We start from the raw sequence: 6,873 nt of genomic DNA, 5'->3' as shown, positions 1-6,873 counted from the left end.
TCCACTCGGCGGACCAAGCGCCTCTCCTTCGAGTTGCTACCCGCTTGGAGTTGGCTCAGAATCAGGCTGCTAAATGTCCCTGGAGCCCCTCCCCCAGCAAATCCGAGCCTCCGGCTTCAGCACCAGAGGCTGGACAGCGCCCCGACCCTAGGGTGCCGAAGGTCTGTGCCTGCGCGCGGCTCGGCCTCCCAGCCCCACGCCACTTGCGCTCGCGGCCCCTCAGACCCCACGCGGAGGAGGTCGGGAGGTAACAGGTTCGTGGAAGAAGGCGGGATTCATCTTCCTCATTTCTCCAGGGATTTAGGTGTGGGATTCTAGGAGAGCATTCTCTCTCGCCCTGGCTACGACCAGCGGAAAAACTTGGCGCCAAATGCAGGCAATGGTGCTGGGAGCAGAGAAACGATTGCAGGCGGTGAGCAAAGGGGCAAGCGGGACAGAGGATCTACTGCGAGCCCCAGGCTCTGGTTTTCCGTGAAAAATTGCCACATTTAAATCCTGCGCTCCCCGCGCTCCCTCTCGCTCTATCCCCTTCTTTTTTCCCTTCCTTCCTTCCTCCCCGCGCTCTCTGTACGCCTTAATGAGAATGAGTGAAAGGGAAAGAGTGGGGGGGAGGGAGAAGATATTGAAGCCGAGGTAAGAAGCACATTTTATCTAGGTCTCAACACTCGCGGATGAAATCTGTCCAAAAAGAACATCAAGGTACGCGTTTTTTACCCAAAGGAGCCCAAAGTGACCTTTGTATGAGGAGCAAAGATGATTGTTTGGCCAAGAAAGGGAACCGCGGAGGGAGAGACGCTATCACAAAAGGGCAAACGGAGGTGGAGGAGGAAGAGAACGGACAGGACTTCAGGCACTAGCATGGTTACCAGGCAACCAATCGCAGCCCCTGCCTCCTGTTGCCTTGGTTACGGTGGGTGGAGGGGCTTTGGCCACTGATTATCCGTGAAGACCCAGATTATTTGAAATATCTCCTGGGGAGCCCCTGCCTTCCCCGGGCTAGGTGAGAGGCGCACTGATCCCGCATAAGGCCCGGTCTAGGGAAATCCTGGAAGATGTTTGTTGTTTGTTTGTTTTTCTTTTAAGTCAAGGCGCATAGCAAAGCAACTTACCTTTCCACCACTACAGTCCTCTCCTCCCCCGCTCCACCCCACTGGCTTCATTTCTCCAGGATTTACAATTTGGGCTTTTATATTTTTCATTTAGTCCTTTACACTGGAGGAGCTGAGTTCCTGTCCCACCCTCTCTTTTTCCCCCTTAAAATGAGAAAAAAAAAATTGCTTTTTATGAATGAACAGGAGGGAAACAAGGAAATTGTCCAATGGTGTCTACTATAGAGAGAGGCTTTCTCCCTGGTTTAAGAGTCATCCCTACCCCCTACTAAACCACTCCCCTCAGGGGAGAGGGGGCTGAATTCTGGATTACCCTCACTTCTCACCTTGCCCCATAGACCACATAGAAAGCACAGGTAGAGGGAAATGTGTCTCCCTTAGCAAATGGACACTACCATCACTCTCATTTGATTCCTCAAGATTCTCTCCTCTTTTCTTCCTCCCCAGCATTGCCTTCATAATTAGCAAATACAGCACCTGAAGCTTCTAACCCTCTGAGTTTTTCTGTTTCACCTGTCAGCCTTGCCTGGCCTGTGTTCATTTGAAACATCTGGGTAGGAAATTATTTCACTCATAATTTTCCAAAGGCAGCTGTAACATTCTCAGAATGATTTCAGAGGAAATTGCTAGCAAGTTACCAGAACAGCCTGTGCTCTGTGCACTATTTGACCTCAAATATGTCTGTTTAAGAGCCATGAACTTTCTCTTTCCCAAAAAACAACAACAAAAAAAAAGAACTTTGTTTTAAACTGAGATATTACTTGACAACACGGGAATGGAGAATATTTCCGTTTCAGGCAGTAACTATAATATCGTTATCTGTGATGCCCTGCACCAGTAAACACACATGTCTTTTCTTTTTTCATCTTGTTCTCTTCTTTTCTCTCCATTTCCTTCATTTATTATTAATATAAAATTTTGATCATTGTAATTTCAGCATAAGTTTAAAAGGTCAAAATTCCCTCAGTGAACTGACTTGATAGTTCTGGGGTATTTACATTAAAATGCTTTTCTCTCACATGTTACTATAGAAACTTCCCTTTAGACCAGACCAGACAGCTGGTCTGCTTTTTGTACTTTTCTTCCCAAAGAAGTGCTTTTCTTTATGAATTCTCTGTGGCAGCTATCGTTGATTACATCAGTAATGTCCCATAGCAACAGTTGATTTTTTTTAAATTATTATTCACTTTCTGCTTATTTTCTTTATGGACAAAGGGTCCACTTTCCTTTCAAGAAGATAACTGAGCTCTTATTGGCTGGAAAGGAAGAAGCATTCTTTCATTGGTTGGTGTGTATTGCCTTGTCAACCAATAAGAGGATGCCATTTATCCTTTTCTGACTAGCTGAGTGAGCAGGGTACACAGAAGGATTGAATCTGCCTTAGTTCCATCCAGTAGCAAAGGATAGAACTCAGAGTACTGGACTCAGGATCTGCAATTGACTTTGGCTAATCCAGATTGCACTGACTTGCAAGGATGACGTTTTTTACCTATCTATTCATAGCTTACTTCAACGTACCTGCCTTATGCATTGTACTATGGCTTTTTTTCCCCTTCATTTTAGGAGATACTGTGATCATCTTTCCAAGTCAGTGCAGGTTATTGTTACCAGCACACTGAGGGTCCAGAGAATTTTGTGATTTCCCCTAAAAGTAGATAATTGGCTCTCATTATTAGAGATTTGGTGAAAACTTTTGGAGATGAAGATGGAAAGCTAGAAGTTGGAAGAGCTGCATTGCATGTGACGCAGAATGGATATCTCAGCTTTTGGATTCACGCTGCACAGCTCTCAGCTTTGGTGTTTTGTGTTTGGTGTTTGGTGTCCTCTCCACTTTGATTTTTATTTGTTTCTTTTTCCACTTTCATTCTTCAGAGCTGCGCTTTCGGCCTGAATTTTCGGTGACAAATAGAAAAGCTGAATGGATGGAGACAATGACTCTCTAATTCAGTGTAAGAGCTGACTCATCGCTTCCCAGGAAGACTTGTTGCAGGTAAGTGATGGTGATCCTGGAACTGGAGATTATCCCAGTCCTTTGTCGCATTGGCAATGGGCAAGTCTGTTTATTTTTCTCTTTTTTCCTGCACTGAATAGTCTTACTCAGGGATGCTGGCATTGGTCCCCACTTCCCTAAAAAGAGGGGAAGTCAAAATTCTTTCTCTTTCAGGACAGAAACTCTCTGATAACAGCCTGGAAGAAGCCTTAACGTGAGTACAGACCACTTCGGTCAGTCTTTTTTTGGTTCTTGGCAGCAGGGGATACTGGGAGTGGAAAGATGCCTGATCATCATGGTGCTGTCAAGAGCCATATTCTTTATTGGCCCCATCTGTGCCAGAGTTCAGCAGTACCATGAGCCCTAGTGCTAGACTATAAGCCCTTCAATATTAGGAGCTATGTCTTGTAGCCCTTTGATTCCCTCAAACTCAGTTGTGCTTAAAGTGGGGCTGAACAAATGTTTGAACTAAATCCTACTGGCTAGTATTAAGACAAATAGCTTAACTTCTTCTTTATGAGAATGGTAGCTCTAGACCTGGACCCTCCCCCTCCAAATCAAAAGCTTCATATTCCCTAGCCCTCTTCACAAAAGATAAATTAAGACTCAGTTAATTGTTACCATGGTAACATGGAGTGGCCACATTGAGGATCCCCATCATCCATTACTGTCATGAGGTAAAAGAGAGGAGGAGTTTGGGATCATTGTAATGGAGGAAACCATGGAAACAAGTGTTGCTAAGGGAACAGCTCTAAATTCAGAGGAAAGAAATTAGAAGTGGGGAGTGGAAGTTGGTGGGCTCAAGGGCAGGTCATTTTTTCAAGATACATTTCTTTGAGACTATAGCAGCTTCTTTTATTGCTTGCTTGTTCTCCCAATTCAAATAGAGCCCAGAATTAAAGAATTTTGAAAACTAGGGCCACAGTCAAGTCAGTTAAATTTCATCTTCATTGGCTCTGTAAGGAAAAAGCCAATGAAAATGGATTTACCCTGTTCACACCTCACAATCCTGCTCTGTCTCTGAACTCTGCTTCTTTGCCAACCAGTTTCATTTATCACAGGCCAGGCTGCATGCGAGGCACCAGGAGGAATAATGAGCAAGTGTCCCAGCTCTCATAGTGAGCTTCTAGCAGGGCAGTGGTTTGGGTGGTAGCTTTAGAGCCAGGGTTGCTCATGTAAGCTAGATCAGTCAGTCCTGCAAGGTGACATCCAGAGAGATGCTGTGGTTCTCTCCAAACTCTCTTTGTGATGCATTTTAGCTTATCTATTACTTCCTGAAGTTTATTTGCCAGCTCCCTAAGAAAGGGCTATTCTTCCTAGAAATACCTAGGGTGCTAAGCTCTCCTATTAACCAAGGGGTTACCTTAGTTAGCATTGTTCTCTAATGGTACACTCAGGTCCTTGTCTCTAAAACAATGCGAGGATGAAGGACTAACCCTCTCTCAATAGTGGCAAAGAGACATGGGGCTTATTATTATTATTATTATTATTATTGTAAAAGAAATTAAACGCCACACATCTATCTCTGTTTCTTGATAGGTTAAAGGATGGGGAAAGGAGGTCTCAGTTTTCTGCAGCTGGGAATTTCAGAGCCAGCACCTCACTGGGGGATGGACTGAAGAGGGTCATAACAGCCTCTGGGGGAGGGACATCTCTCCCTTACATCTTCCACAAAAGAACTTCTTGGTTTTTCTCAGACCCATGGCAGAACTGTGCCCTGTTTCAGGTTGACTGCTGCAAGGGACTAGGACTCAGAGCTGGGTACTGCCAGTCTTCTCCATGTCTCCCCCGACTGCCCCTGCTCCTGAGCGTTTCCATCACCAGGCAAGCCCCCGCCCCCATTCTGGATAGAGAGAATAAACCCAAGGATGGAAGGGTGGGCTAAAGAGGAAGCACTCACAATTAAAAAGAGAAAGAATTAAAAGCAGCACCAATAGGGAAGGCTAATTATCCTTCAGTTGCTGCAGAAATACAATTAGGGCCATGCTCTCTGAGCCACCAGGATATTGTGGCTTTTGCTAATTAAGGAGCGGATGTGCCCTGCCAGCGCAATTACAGGCTGGCCCAGGCAGCAGGGGCTTTGCCTCTCCTCCACCAGGGCCACACTGCAAGGGAAATTAACCAGGGAGCCCAGCATTGTGCCTGCAGGGAGGGTATGACTAGGCCAGGATTCCACCAGCCTCCTGTCCACAACCATTTCCCCTTTTCCTCTCTTCCTGCTCTGCTTACCCCAGCACCACCACTCTGACTTCATTCTGAATCTGTGCTTCCAATGCTTCCAGGGCTCAGTAACCACTGGAAGAATTTTCACCATGGGCCATGCCCATAGGCTTCCAGAAGGGGGAAGCACCAGTAGAGAGGGGTCACCATTTCCGAGCTCTACTTTCCCTTCTCCATGGTGGTTCAGTGCTTCATGATTAGTAAAGAAAAGAGAGAAATGAGCCACCTGCCTGCTTCTCTTTAAAAATAATTCCCCTATTTGTAAAGGAAGTATGTTCAAATTGGGTGCAGTGGTTCACATCTATAATCCCCAGCACTTTGAGAGGCTGAGGCAAGAGGATCACTTGAGCCCAGGAGTTTGAGACCAGCCTGGGCAATATAGTGAGAGTTTGTCTCTACTTAAAAAAAAAAAATTAGCTGTAGTCCCAGCTACTAGGGAGGCTGAGATGGAAGAATCACTTGAGCACTTGAATCTGGAAGATCGAAGCTGGAGTGAGACATGATTGCATCACTGCACTACAGTCTGGGTGACAGAGCAAGACCCTGTCTCAATAAAACAAAACAAAACAGCTATGTCCATTACAGAAAGTAGAACACTCCAGAAAAAAGGGAAAAGTAAGAAATAAAATAATTTTTCCAGGGAATTTTGAGGTGAGGAGAGGTGTTCAGAGGAGATGAATTTGGTAATAGGAGCAGAGACAACACCTAGCCTGAAGGAGCATCCAGACCCCTGACCTGGTGGCAAGGGGAGGGGGGTAGTCCTCGAATGCTTGCAGAACTGGCCTGGATACAGAGTGAACTGGCTGGCCCCGTCTGGAAGACTAGTGATTTTGTTGTTGTCTTACTGCGCTCAACAACAAATCCCAGTCTGCCGAATGGTGCCAGCCATTGCAGCGGGGTGCAGAAAATGGGGGGAGCCTCCCTTTTTCGCTAACCTTCCTTGTGTTCTTTTTTGTATCTTTTGTGTTTCCTAGAAAACATCTCTGGTAACCACCCTGAACACCCCTCGGCAGACTCTTCCAGAAACATGGACAAACTATGGTGTGAGCAGGAAAGTGGGGCAGGGTCTCTGTTTTCAGGGAGCAGTGGATTGCTTCCATACCACTGCCTGAAGGTCAGGGGGAGAAAAACCCTCCTTAATTACTAATTCCCCCAACAATCATTTTGGGGCACCTATAATGGAGGCACCTTGTGACCCCACACCCTGGGGTTCAGGGCCTCATTGTCTGTGGCCGGACAGCCACAGTGTACGCAAGTACCAAGAGGTATGTACTGGAGACCGAGGTTGCCGGATGTTCAGTGCACCTGGCAGCAAGGGGGCACACCTGAGCTCAGAGCTTGTCTGGTGCCTGCCCCATAACTGAGGGAGTGGACTTGTGTATATGGAATTTCTTGGTCCTAGTACATGCCTCTGTGCTGTGACATCCAGAGGTATGGCCAAGAGAAAAAAAGTCCAGTGCTTGGGGGCCATCCCCCACTGTGGCAGGAATACAACTAGAATTAGTGATCAGAAAAAGCATTTCCCAGGTTTTTTTTTTTTTTTTTTTTTTTTTT

General features: G+C 46.1%; 1 long non-coding RNA gene across 1 annotated transcript; it reads left to right on the top strand.

The window, feature by feature from the left end:
- The first annotated feature begins 2,969 nt into the window (after positions 1-2,969).
- On the top strand, positions 2,970-6,840 carry LOC108535764 (uncharacterized). The gene is made up of 3 exons (XR_001887322.1): positions 2,970-3,099; positions 3,274-3,313; positions 6,294-6,840. It is a non-coding gene; the product is annotated as an uncharacterized LOC108535764 (long non-coding RNA).
- The last annotated feature ends 33 nt before the right edge of the window (positions 6,841-6,873 follow it).

This window comes from Rhinopithecus bieti, unplaced genomic scaffold (genome assembly GCF_001698545.2).
Source record: "Rhinopithecus bieti isolate Rb0 unplaced genomic scaffold, ASM169854v2 scaffold_12070, whole genome shotgun sequence".
NCBI lineage: Eukaryota > Metazoa > Chordata > Mammalia > Primates > Cercopithecidae > Rhinopithecus > Rhinopithecus bieti.
This window is presented reverse-complemented; position numbering and strand designations above follow the sequence as displayed.